The 14,881-nt window shown below is 36.0% G+C and overlaps 1 protein-coding gene across 3 annotated transcripts in view; it reads right to left on the reverse strand.

The window, feature by feature from the left end:
- LOC149848790 (putative 6-phosphogluconolactonase 2) overlaps positions 1-14,881 on the reverse strand; it is a 35,173-nt gene that overhangs the window by 1,322 nt on the left and 18,970 nt on the right. The window lies entirely within an intron of this gene.

Genomic DNA, 14,881 nt, shown 5'->3' on the forward strand with positions numbered 1-14,881 from the left:
TAGCATGTTCCTCCCCAGAACCTACAAATAGATATGACACTTCACTAGCATCACTGACATCATGACTAATTGCAGATGGTCACAAGGTCCTTCCACCTTGTTCAACTGTTCACTAGTGGATCCCTACTTTCGCTTGCATTCTGTTGGTGATGCCAAGCATATGGTGACCCAGATTTAAGTGTTTGTGAGTAAGATTCGGAGGGGATCTCACAACTTGCCAGTTGAACATGCACTGCATTTGTCATATCTTTAAAAAATGCAGCATCAATACATACATAAGGAATATGTTTATCCAAACAACAATGCTGCCAAAATATAGAAGTTCCCTCTAGGGTTCCTATGAGCCTTAATTTGTAAACAAATAGATTTTTTCTTAACATTTTACAATTATGAAGTGAAAGTCCATTTGAAAGAAACCTTGTCTGAGGAAATTTTTGGATTGAAAAGAAAATCCATAGAAGAGGAAGCCAATGAATATAAAAAAGGTGGCACTCTAAATAGAAGAAGAAAGAAAACAATACAAAAAGAATGCAAAGATATCATGATGAAAGAAACTTTGTGATGTAAATTGCTCAGATTCTATTCTGATGCAGATACTGTATAAATCTGACATAATTGCAAATGGCATAACCAGATACTAGCTTTAAATGAATTCAGATGAAAGAATCCTTCCGTCACATTAGCTCTTATCCTTACCATATCCATCTTTACACGTAAAACAAGCTGATCGGATACAGATAATCACATGCACATGTATATATATATATATATAGAGAGAGAGAGAGAGAGGTGCAATGTCAATTTTTATATGTAGAAACTGAACCACAACAAGGGTTAGGAAACCCCTATAATTAACAAAGAGTGAACATAAGCTAGGGAAGGAGACCAAGTACCTCACATCCATATAAAAACATGTCACATATATCCCATATCTCTTTTCTCTTGATGGACAACACATAATAAAATCCCATAATAAAGCATTAATAATGACTCAAGAATCAAATGGCTTTTATGAAAAGGCAGAATCCCAAACTCAAGAATTCATGACACATTAGTCAAGAACCTAAAATGGATACAATCAAGCATTTCCCATGTATATGTTAAAATGTACATACATTTATACTTATATATATATGGTAGTATATAAACATACATATATATGTATATATATACTTGTATATATAATATATATTACATATATATTTATTAAACATATAAATAATATATGTAATATAGGGAGAAATTAAACTAAGTTTGACAGGGAGCCTTGCTCCCTCTCTACTCGCTCTCTCACTTCTCTCTCTTGTGTATAAATAAGGGTGTTCTCCCCTTTGTTTTGTAAGCCTTTTCACACACTTTCTTTGTTAATAAATTATATTTTTTATCCCCTTTGTGGAGTTTGTGAGAGAGATCCTTTGGAACACCTTGTGGATGTTGTAAGTGTGTTCCTTGAGAGAACACTTTCGTTGAAGATTGGAGAACCTTTGGTTCATGATTGAAGTCTTCTTGTTTTATTACATGGTATCAAAACTTGGAAGTGTTGAAGCACATTTGAATTATCTTTCTCAAAAGTGTTGGTGATCTTGCAAGCGTTCAAGTGATCGTAAAATTCTTTGGTGGAGTGCTCGTGCTCATTATCTCCTCTCTTCTTTCTCTTTCTCTTTCTCTTTCTCTTTTTTCTCTCCTAGTCCTTGTAAAAATAGATGACAATGATAATGTCACCACTAAACCCATAAAACCCAATGATTTTAACATGGGCTTATATCATGAAGCACCTTATTTGGGAAAAAAGATTATGAGGACTAGTAGATGGATCTGATCCGGAACACAAGTTAGTTCTCACTAAAGTAGAGGGTGAGAAAGAGGTTCTTCTAACCAAAAATGAGAAATCTAAGACTATAACCACTTATGAGAAGAAGTGAGAGGAGTGAATGATAGGACATGCAAAGATCATGCCTTGACTTATTAGTAGTGTGAATGTAAAAAAATGTTCAAGCCTTGCCAAATTTGAGCATGCCAACAAGGCTTGGGATTATCTTAAGAGGATGTATTATCTTAAAGATATTGCACGTGTATGTAATGTGTAAGAGAGAGTTCAGACTATGGTTCAAGGGAATAAAACTATTAGAGAATATTACAATGACCTATCTGAACTTTGGAAATAATTGACTCTTCTAGAGCCAAAGTGGCATTGTCCCGAAAACATAAAACTCTGCCAAAAGCAAATAAATGTGGAGCACTTTTATCAATTCATTAATGGTCTAAGACCGGAATTTGAATTTACAAAGGTTATTCTTCTCCATAGAGGAAAAGTATCTTCTATTGAAGACACTATAAAAGAGTTGAGTGTGAAAGAAAATAGATTGAAAAAGCATGTAAGCAAAAGTGAAGATGACTCGGTCTTAGTCGTTTCTCGACTGAAAAACTATGTTCATACATATAAGCCAGCTCACTACAGAAGACAAGAAAATGACTATGAAAGAAAGAAAATCATTTATTATTTTTGTCATGAACCGGTAAACACTAAGCCTCAATGTCCTAAACTAAAAAGGACATTTGAAAAAAAGGTTGCTTCGGTTGACTCTCCTTAAGAATCAAATGACAAGGACAAGGACATTCTCACGCCTCAAGAATCATCTATTGGAAGCATGTCTCTAGCTCAATTAGTTAAAGCCCTTCAACCTCCTCTTAGAGGGTCATTTTCCTCAACTGGGGTTGCAGTATCATCTTATTTGGACCCAGGTAAGATTCCTTGACTTCTTGATTCTAGTGCATCTTTTCACGTAACCCCAAACAATGATATTTTATATGAATGCTATAGCAACTCAAGTGTGTCAAAAGTGTTTACGGCCGATAGTACACCTCTTGAAATCAAAGGAATAGAAAGTTTTGAAAAGGATCTTTCGAACTCAAAAAAGTTTCTTATTCTAAATTAGATACTTTCCTAAATTAAATTTGAACCTCTTATCCGTATCTCAAATATCTTATTATGGTTGTAATATCTCCATCTCTTCAAATGAATGTTTGGTGCAGGATCGCCAGTCAGGAAAGCAGATTGGGCAAGGCCATAGAAAGCGAGGTCATTTTCTTGTAATGTCCACTGAGATACCGAAAGATGTTTTTTTGCTGTAATGTCCAAAAAATGGATTTAAAATTATGGCATAGAAGACTAGGACATCCCAATGTATCTAAAATTCATTTTTTCTAAGTTTGAGAACATTTGTAACATTAATGATTTTACTTATGAAGACTATGAAAAATGAAAAGATTACCTTTCAAAGATAGAACTTTTGTTTCATCTAGACCATTTGAGTTGGTTCATTCGGATGTTTGGGGTCCAGCACCAGTTGTGTCTAAAGGTAGATATGCATATTATGTTATTTTTGTGGATGACTTTACTATATATACTTAGATTTATTTTTTTAAACATAAACCTGAAGTATTTTAATATTTTTAAAATTTCTATAAAATGGTCAAAAATAGATTTGAAAATGATATTTCTATATTTTGTATTGATTCAAGGGGAGAATTTTTGTCAAAATAATTTAAAAATTATCTCTACTCACATGGCATATTATTGAAACTTTAAGGACTTTACTTATTGGTAGCTATGTGCCTAAGGTTTTTTGGGCAGAAGTTGTCTTGAATGTTGTTTATTTTATAAACAGAATGCCATCCTCTTCTTTACACAATATCTCACCAACTGAAAAACTCTTTAAACTCTCTCCTAATTATTAAATATTATAATTTTTTTGTTGCAAATGTTTTGTTTTTACCAATAAGAATGACAAGTTTTCTCCTAGAGCTATTCCTTATGCCTTCTTTGGTTATGTCGATAACCAAAAGGACATAGGTGTTATGATTCTAAAAATGAAAAATTATACATCTCTCGAAATGTTACCTTCTTAGAAAAAGAAAATTTCTTTGAGAAGGATCAACTGAAAAAAGTAACCGAGTATTCTTTTTTGTTTGACCTTGTCTCAAAGAAAGATATTGACAACTATGATTGTGAGCATAATTTGGAGAATGTTATTTAATCTAGCGACTTTGAACCACTTGATGAATTGTCGCACAATGATCAAACTTGTATGCAATATTCTAGGCGAGGAAATCAAAACCCTCCATGTGCACTTGAAAAGTTTTCTAACCTTATTAAAGATGAATTGCAAATTAGGAAATCATCTAGAGTATCAAAACCTCCATCAAAATTTGTATCCTATGAATCATTTTCTTCAAAATATCAAGCATGCATAACCCTGATTCACTCATATGTAGAACCATCATCGTACACTCATGCGAAATAACAACCTAAATGGGTTGAAGCTATGAGGGTAGAACTTGAAGCCTTAGAGAAGGCTCAAACTTGGCCTATTCAAAATCTTCCACCAAGAAAAAAATCCATAGGTTGTAGATGAGTATATAAAATAAAAATCAAGAGTGATGGAACCCTTGAGTGATATATATATATATATATTGTAACCAAAATACCCAACAAGGGTATTTCAGTCTTTTCTCCGTAATAGGCATCAACCCATTAGGGGCTGACAACCTTTTTCACCTTTTTTACTTTTTGTTTTTTATAATATTTATTTTTTATTGTTGAGCCAGCCCCAATATAGCTGTTGGAGCTGCTCCCAACAGTCATAAATATGACCGTTGGGAGCAGCCCAACAGCCATATTAGCTGCCCCCTTTAGCCTCTTGTATTGTAAATAGGCCTCATGGCCTTTGTATTATTTCATCTCTTTTTCAAGAGAGTTTTCTATGTAATATACTTTCTCATTTGACACTTGTGTGGGTGGTGTGATTATTCAATCAAGTGTTCCCACTTGATTGAGGTGTGTGTTCTTGCATATTCATCGGATTCGATCCACTTCATTACATGGTATCAGAGCTTGGGTGTTCCAAAAGCCGTTTTTAGAGAAGATCGTGACAATATCAAGAGGAGGATCGTGAGCTTGGCAAAATACAACAAATCACAAATTATTGCATCGAGAAGCGAACCACTTCAGAAAAAAAAATCTTGTATTTTCTTCTTCGTTCTCTCTTTCTTTCTTTCTCTCTCTATCCACTTATTATAAATGAAGAATGAGAGGGTGGTAATAGTCGCCATTGTCATACGCCTAAATGACACCAACTATGTGATGTGGGCATCAACAGTAAAACATAAAATATGGGAAAAGGGACTTTGGGGATTGGTTGACGACACCGAAAATGAGCCTAAACTCATTCTTACAAAAATTGAGAATGGAAAAAAAGTTGCGCTTCAAGGAGAGAAAATGGCTAAAGTCGTTTTCAACTATGAGAAAAGATGGAAGGAATGGAGGATGGGTCATTCCAAAATTATTAGATGGCTCATCAATAGTGTGGACATCTACAAGTGTTCTACTTTGGCGAAGTTTGACTTCGCTAGTGATGCATGGAAATACCTTAAAGAAATGTATAGTCTTAAGGATATCGCACATATATGTAACGTCCAAAAAAAAGTAAGGACCATGACTCAAGAGGAGATGAGCATAAGAGAATACTATAATGCACTCTCTCTCCTTTGGGATGAATTGCTCTTCTTGAACCAAAGTGACATTGCCCACAAGATGTTGAACTCTGCGAAAATCAAATCAAAGCAGAGCATTTTTATCAATTCATAAATGGGCTTAGGCCCGAATTTGAAGGAACTAAATCCGCTATTCTTCATAAAGGAGGGGTCTCTTCCATAGTTGAAACTCTTGAAGAATTAACGATGGAAGAAAATAGATTGAAAAAGCCATCCACTTTTAAAGATGAAGAATTCGTGCTTTGCTATGTTAAAGCCTGAAAATCATACCAAGAGCTATAAACCACCTCATTTTTTAAGAAATGAGAATGGTAGAAATCCCAACAACTATGAAAAAAGAGGTGATCATGATTTTAAAAAGGGTGAAAAAATTATTTGTTATCATTGTTATGAACTGGAACACATCAAACATTTTTGTCCCAAAAGAAAAGAGATAAAGAAGACAAAAGAGTGGCTTCGGTTGAAATAAGTGAAATGGACGACTCCAAATGTATCGGCTCGCTCTCTTTAGCTCAACTAATGAAGGCACTACAACCTATGCTTAAAGCTCAAGCTACTTCTTATTCAGAAGCGACCATATCTACAAGTGACAACCATGGTAAGACCTCTTAGATCCTAGACTGTGGTGCTTCATTTCATATGACCCCTAATGAGTCCATATTGACTGAATGCAAGTTTAATCCAAATGATTCTTGTGTTTCAACTACCGATGGCACATCTTTGAAAATTAAAAGTTTTGGTATTTATCAAAAAACACTTATCTTTCACATACCAAACATTAGAGTAGTACCAAAATTAAATTTAAATCTTTTATCGATTTCTCAAATTGTGGATTATGGTTACAAAATAGTTTTTTCATCTAATGATTGTCTAATACAGGATCTCCAGTCCGAGAAGCCAATTGGGCGAGGCCATAGAAGAAGAGATCACTATGTCATGGACAATCTTGAATTACCAAAATAATTTTTTTATAATTTTGTGAAAAAGAAAGATATAAAAATTTGGCACAAAAGACTAGGACACCCTAGTGTGACCAAATTACAATTGTTTCCATTTCTTTCAAATTATAAAGATTTTTTTTATGTGAAGATTGCATTCTTGGCAAAATGAATTCTTTACCTTTTGGACCAAGACACCTTATAACTAAGAATCCATTTGAATTAGTACATTCGGATGTATAGGAACCGGCTCCGGTTATGTCCAAAGGAGGTGTTTCCTATTATGTTGTGTTTGTAGACGATTATAGTAGACACTCTTGGATATTCTTTCTAAAACACAAATTGGAAGTATTTGATTGTTTTAAAAGATTTCATAGTTATATAAAGAATCAATTTATAACCAATATTCAAATCTTTAGAACTGATTCCGGGAGAGAATTTGTGTCAAAAGAGTTTGAAAATTATCTTGACCTAAATAAGTTTGTTTATCAAAAATCGTGTCCATACACTCCTCAACAAAATGGACTTGCCTAAAGGAAGCACAAACACATTATTGAGACCACTAGAACACTTCTAGTATCTAGAAATGTTCCAAACGATTTTTAGGCCGAAGCCGCCCTTACGACGGTCTATTTGATAAATAGAATGCCTTCAAAAAATATTGAAAATGTCTCCCCTATTGAAAAACTTTGTAAAATGTATCCTGATTACAAAAGGTTGAGGGTTTTCAATTGCAAGTGTTTTGTTCTTACCAACAAGAATGATAAACTCTCTCCTAAAGCAATTCCTTGTGTGTTTTTAGGCTATGCCGAAAACCAAAAAGGATATAAGTGTTATGACATTGAAAGAAACGAATTGTATGTTTCTCGAAATGTTACATTCCTTGAAAATGAAAACGGTTTTAGCAAAGAAAAAATCCAAGAGAGTTATGATTATTCGTTCCTCTTTGACCAAGTCAATGATAAGTGTCAACATATTCATGAAAGTGAAGATATGCACGAGGCAAATGAGAATGTGAGAAGAAATCTTGATGATATAGACATATCTCACAATAATTTACAAACCTATGCTCGACGTACAGAAGGTCACCCACCATGTGCCCTAGAAATATACTCTCAAAACCAAGAAGAAGATTCTTTTAACCTTAGAAAATCTATAAGAATTTCAAAAGCTCATAGTAAATTTGTATCATATGATTCTTTTGAACCAAGGTATAGACCGTGTCTAATGGTCATTCACTCGTATTTTGAACCTCAATCTACCATGAGGCTAAACATCATCAAGAATGGGTTAAGGCCATGAACGATGAGTTAGAAGCATTAGAAATAGCAAAAACTTGAGAAATCCAAACATTACCTAAAGGAAGAAAAACTACAGGAAGCAGATGGGTATACAAGGTAAAAACCAAGTACAATGGAACATTAGAAAGATATAAAGCTAAGTTAGTGGTCACATAATACAATAAAAAATATGAGATAGACTATGATGAGACGTTTGCCCTAGTCGCTCAAATGACCACTGTTAGAACTCTCGTTGCTATAGCATCGATTAGGAAATGACCTATATTTCAAATGGATGTTAAAAATGCATTTTTAAATGGTAATCTAGATGAAGAGGTGTACATGGATCCTCCACCAAGCTTATCTTTAGCACATGGGAAAACTCTTTGGTTACGTAAGGCCTTATATGGATTAAAACAAACCTCCAAAGCTTAGTATGATAGGTTTAATAATGTGATGATACAACTTCATTTTAAATTTTGCTTTACTGACATTGCATTGTTTGTTAAGTCTTCTAATATAGGAATGGTGATCCTACTTCTTTACGTAGATGATATGATAATCACAGTAGATGATAAGTAGGGAGTTAACCATATCAAAGATGTGCTTAAAGTCAACTTTGATATGACAGATCTTGGTTTTTTACGATACTTTCTTGGAATAGAAGTTGCTTACTCACATCGTAGTTATTTTTTGTTACAAACTAAATACGCAACGAAAATCATTGAAAGATCAAGACTCTTAGATGAAAAATTGGTCGATACCCTGAAAGTCATAAATGTCAAAATGAAGAAAGATGATGAAGAGCCCTTGCAAGATCCAATGCCCTACAGACAAATGATTGAAGCTTTGTCTTATCTTTCTATTACTCGTCCTGATATATCTCATGCTATTCATTCTGCTAGTCAATTTCAGCATGCTCTCACTATAGTGCATATGAGAGTTGTAATGAGAATTGTTAGATATATTAAAAAATCTATTAATCTTAGCTTGTTTTTATCATCCTCCTCACTAGAAGTCATTGCATATTCTGATTCTGATTCTGATTAGGGAGGGGATGCCAATGATAGACGCTCAACCACTGGTTTATGTGTATTTGTAGGTGACTCCCTAATTTCATGGCGATGCAAAAAGCAGTAGAAAGTGTCACTCTCCTCTACTGAAGCTGAATATTGTGTCATAGCGACAACTACGTTTGAGTTAGCGTGGCTAAGACAACTTTTCGAAGACTTGGGGGTTCATATTGCAAAACCTTCAAGATTATGTTGTAACAACACGAGCGCTGTATACATTGCAAGCAATCATACATTTCATGAGTGGACGAAACACATTGAGATGAATTGCCACTACGTTCGTGAAGAATTCCTAAGAAAGACCATCACATTTGTAAAACCCACAAAAAAAAAATTTTTATTTGACCCGGGCCGGGTCGAGTCCGGACCCGACCCGAGCCCGCCATCGATAGGGTTTTAAAATAACCCGACTCGAGAAGGGGATTTTGAGAGAACCCCCTTCCCGAGCGCCGCTCCCCGCCTACGAAATCGGGCGGATTAGGGGAACCCACCAAGGGTTTCCCCATTCATCGCGCATCCCTGAAGCTTTTAAAAACACTGCAGGAGGGCAAAGGGAGGCACAACCCTTTCCCCCCCCCCCCCCCGTGCCGACCTCCTCCATCTCTGCGCACGCTTCCAGCGCCGCCCTCGATCCCCTCGCGACGACCCCCCTCCTCCTTTGCTGCGCACGCCGCCGACGCCGGCCACCGCCTCCCAAGTATGTCGTTCTCCTCCTCCCTCTCACCCCCCTCTCTGTCACCTCGCCGGGAGGCCGACAGGCGGCTAACAACCCTGCCACGGCCTCCCACCTCCCCTGTGCCCATCGAGAGCCCGACAGGTGGCCTATGGGGCCCCTGTCGTTCCCTTTTCCCTCTGGGAATTCGCCGGAGTGCCGGCAGCGGACCGAGTCCCCTGCGACACCCCCCCTCAACCCTGTGGATGACAGGGAAACTGACGGGAGGTCGGTTTCTCTCCCTGTCACCCCCGCCCCGAGCCCTCTCTCTCTGGCAGGGGTTAGTCCCCCTGCCGCCTCTCGATCACCGGTAGGCAGGGGCAATGCCCCTGCCGCTTCATGTTTCTCGGCAGGCAGGGGCTCGCCCCGCTGCCTCTAGGGTTTTGGCGCGCAGGGGTAGTGCCCCTGCTGCCTTCCTGTCTCGACTGGCAGGGGCAATGCCCCTGTCGCCCTTTGTTTTGCTGGGCTGGCAGGGGCTCGCCCCCTGCCGCCTCTTGGCTTCTGGGAGGGCAGGGGATACCCCCCTGCTGCCCCTTGATTCTCAGCGCAGGGGCTTGTCCCCCTGTCACCCCCCGTCCCAAGCTTTCTCCCTCTCTCTGTCGACAGGGGTTGGCCCCCTGCCGCCTCTCGACTGTCGGCAGGGTGTGATCATCGCAAAATTTTTCCTCTTTCGTGGTTTCTCTCTCTTCCTTCTCTTTTCCTTCTCTAACCTCTATTCTTCTCCTTTTTGAGGGGAGAAGAAAATAAAAGAGAAAAAAGAGAAAGAGAAGAGAAAAGAAAAGAAAGAAAAAGAGAAGATGAACTCTTTTGCGCGGTCTCACTTGACCTTAATTTGAAAATATTTAGAAATTTAACTCACCTCCGTTTTGAAAATTTGCGGGAAAATGGAGAGACGGGATTCGCTCGTCGGTACGAGGTTCGACCGTTCCTGGCGCCTTTACCAGGGGTAATCGAATCAAGGATCGAATCTATGCCTTTTGCTTTGCCTAAATATCATCTAAGAATTTATCCTAAAGATCTAAATGCACAAAGAATCATGCTTATGCAATGCAAGGATGTATGCTCTTTTTGAAAGATATTTTGAAAATTTCCAAGTGTTCTGAGATGAACTTGGTAAAGGAGTGAAGAAATGGTTGAATTTAACTTTAGAACTTGAGATAGACTAGAGAAGTTCTAAGTCTTGGAAGTAATTTAGAGTTGGGAAAATGAATCCTTGAATTTGGAAAGAATGATTGGAAGATGAGTGAAAAAAGGAAAAAAGGAAAGAAATTCCAAAGTCAGAAAATAGACTTTGAACTTAGATTTAGGAAAAGAGATAAAACTTGTAATGAATTTTGAATCTAAATGATGACTTTGAATGGTATTTAGAAATAAAGTGAATTTAGGAAGTTCAGATAAGATCTGAAAATGGAGTTTGGATTTGAAATCTAAAATTGGGAATGGAATTGGATCTTTAAAATGGATTTAAGATCTGAAATCTGAGATCCGATGTAGAATTGGGTTCCGGATCCTAAAATGGATTTGGATTTGAAGTCTGAGATCCAAAGTATAATTGGATTCTAGACCCAAAAAATGGATTTGGATCTGAAGTTCTGAGATCCGATGTAAAATTGGGTTCTGGATCCTAAGATGGATTTAGATCTGAAGTCTGAGATCCAAAAAGTGGAATTGGATCTGAAGTCTGAGATCCAAATGTAGAGTTGGACTCTGGACCCTAAGATAGATTGTGGATCTGAAGTCTGAGATCCAATGTAGACTTGGGTTCTGGATCCTAAGATGAAATTGGGTCTGTAATCTAAGATCCAAGGTAGATTTGTATTCAAATTGATCTAATTTTGGATTTGAGTTTTTTTTTGAAAGTCCAAAAATGGGACTTTTGAGTATGGATCTGGGTTTTGAAAACCCAGATTGAATTTAAAACTTAGAAAAAGGCCAAGCTTTTGAGATTCAGGAACAATCTCAATCTTTGATTTTTGGATTTTGAAGATGAACTTGGTTTTGAATTTGAAGATGAGTCAGAAGTTTCAAAGTTAATTTGAACTTTGAAACTTCATTTAGATTTTGAATTTTGGATATACAAATGAATTTCAAAGTCAATTGGGACTTTGAATTTGAAGTTTAGAATTTGAATTTTGGATATACAAATGGATTTCAAAGTCAAATTGGACTTTGAATTTTGAAGTTAGAATTTGGGATCAGGAGATGAATCAGAATTTCCAATTGAATTTAGAAATTGAATCTTGAATATACAAATGAATTTCAAAGTCAATTTAGACCTTGAAGTTTGAATTTGGAACTTTAGAAAATGAATCAAGAATCTCAAAGTTAAATTGAACTTTGAGTTTGATTGGAGTTTTGAATATAAAAATTTTGGAATTTCACAGTCAAATTGAACTTTTGAAATCTGATTTGAATTTGAATATAAAATGAATTTGAAATCTCAAAATTAAATTTGAACTTTGAGATTTGAAAATGAAATAGGATTTGAAAAATGAAAAGATGGATTGGATTTTATGAGAATTGGAGATAGATTGAGGAAGATATTTACATCACTTGGAGTTTTGAAAAAGGGAATTTTGACAATATGATGCAGTTCTATCCTAAATGATGAATGAATTTAAAGAATTTTGAAATTTGATTTCGAAAATCATATTTCATTCTTTACATGAATTGAAATAAGATTGAAAATATAATACATCCTTGACTATGGTCATTGAATGTATTATATAATAATCTATATTTAAATTCAAGAGAAGAATGAAATACATTTGGTGCTTTTATAGGATTTAAAATGAAATTAACTCTCAATATACCCTGACTATGGCCATTGGTATATATTTTGAGTCAATTTTAAGTTAAATTCTGATAAAAGGAGAAAATATTTAAGGAAAATATGATGAATTTTGAAAACGGATCCAGTGTGGATCCAGTGTTATTTCGTAAAAGATAAAAATCCTAAGTTTTGTCCACACCCTGACTATGGTCATTGATGTAAATCATCAACTTAGGATTAATTACCTCTTACGAAATGGTGCACGTGCCATTCGTGTTACCATTGTGAGAAGTTTGAAAATAAAGATAAAAAAAACATGCAAATAAGCAAATTTACAATGCTCATTCATTCTATCTAAAACTGGAAATATAAATTCTCATTCAAAATCTAATTATTACAACCTATAAAATAGAATTTACAACTCCAAGTAATGATATTTTCCATATATTCCCTGCAAAACAACTGGGTTAATATGAAAAATGGAAGAAAAGTGCACATATTATATGGATGTCAAAAAAATGCTCTCATGTCAAGGTATTTAAGGTTCAAATTTGTGGAAAAGATGAGATTGATATGTATTTATATACATATGAACATGCATATATATATATATATGTGTATCCATATACATATAGGTATACATGTATATATATATGTATATATATATATATATATATATATATATATAGGTGAAATGGTGAATGTGAGGGACATTGCAAGTGGCTGAGATAGATGACATATGTAATTGGGTGTAAATGGAGGTGTGGCAAGGATATGGTATGATGAGAAGTGATATGAGGCATGGCAGTATCTTGCACCTCTGTGAATGTAAAAAGACCACAATAATACTTTATACTGCTGCACCATGCCAGGAAGATGCAGCATTGCACTGCCGTGGGCTTTAGGGAAATCACAGCTGCATCTTGCACTGCTAAAAATGCAAATAGAAGCTGGAGAATACAACAGCAATGCAGTGATGCCAATGCGTGCTGTGAATATAGCAATATACTGCATAGAGAATGTGTAAAGGATATGAAAGTTCAACTGTGAAAGAAGTGGGGAAAGCAAGTGCTAGAATAGGGAAGATGAGATAATGTGACCGGAGATTAGCTTGCAAATGCATGTTTGCATTTTGCAGCAGTAGGAATATAACTGGGCGATAGCAGCAGGATGGTGCTGCTAGAAGGTGGATATGACAAAAACTGGATGAAGTTGTAACAACTGAAAAGAGGAACTATAACACAACTGAAAAGAGGAACTATAACAACGTATACTACTGTCATGAGTATACAGAGGGAGGAGATGTTTATGACATGGTTCAACAGATGAAAGAAAGAAAGTGAAGAGGGTAGGTGCTGAAGAACATGGGTACAAACAATGCTGTTTGCATCAAAGTAACAGGGGATATGATTCCAGTGAAAAGGATGGTGAATGACATGTATGCATGTGCTGCAGGGTGATAGAAATGACAAAGTTCAGATATATCATATGACAGTAGACAAAAATGCTGGATGAATGTGATATTAAGCACAAAACAGTTATGTAATCAAGATGCAATCTGCAAAAATTTATACCAAAAGGACCTGCTTACTATCCATGCTTGTACCTATAATAGAAAGAATGACCAGGATATTTTTATATATATATATATATATTTTTTTTTATTTATCAACCACCTGTCCGAGCCGTGTAAATGAATTGAGGCTCCTCCAAATCACCATCGATACCCAGAACCATCAGCAGGAAAAGCCATACATGCTGTCCTTTTAAACATCCACCCATCTTTCCACTTTTATTTTTTATTCCCCACATAATGTACATATAATCTGACTTCTCTTTTTTTTTTAACTGCAGGGGCCTTGTTTGAGATATATCAATGACTGAGTTTACCTGCAAATATTGCTCCAGTATACTGATATACTCACCATTCCTCTTTTATTGCCCATGTACAACTTCCCATACACTTTATTAAGGCATTACCACTGGTCGGATGAGTGAGCTTAGTTTTAATGTTCTCAACTAACATGCTATCTCCAGTTCCCTGTAAATGAGACATTAGTTTCAAAAAGGGAAATGAGAACCATTGATTACGGCTGAGTTGAACTCCAACTCTAAAGCTCCTCGCAACTCAGTCTTGTGAATTCCATGGTTGAGATGAATTGTAAGGGGTTCACGTACTTGTTTTTGCTGCACATATGTAACATATGATTAATGGCTGAACTTCATATTGCAGGGTACCTGGATGATGGAACCGAGATGCTGGGTGATGAACCTTGATATATGAATAATATTAATATAATTGACATAAGCTCGATATCTGATCCAAAAGGCTAAACAACACACGATTGACCCAGGCTACTTCTAACGCTTATAAGTTCATAAAACGAAAAAAGAAAGAAAAAAAAAATATGGTGTTGCTGTAGACAGATACAGTGGCGTGTATTTGGAATAGCCTACCTGTGAATTGCTACGAATAATACCCTATGTAAAAAAAAAAAAAAAAAAAAGAATGAGAATATAAATGGTCAAACTAAACAGGAATCAATTTGCCA

The sequence above is a fragment of the Nuphar pumila genome, chromosome 1 (assembly GCF_984573655.1).
Source record: "Nuphar pumila chromosome 1, dmNupPumi1.hap1.1, whole genome shotgun sequence".
In the NCBI taxonomy this organism is placed as follows: Eukaryota; Viridiplantae; Streptophyta; class Magnoliopsida; order Nymphaeales; family Nymphaeaceae; genus Nuphar; species Nuphar pumila.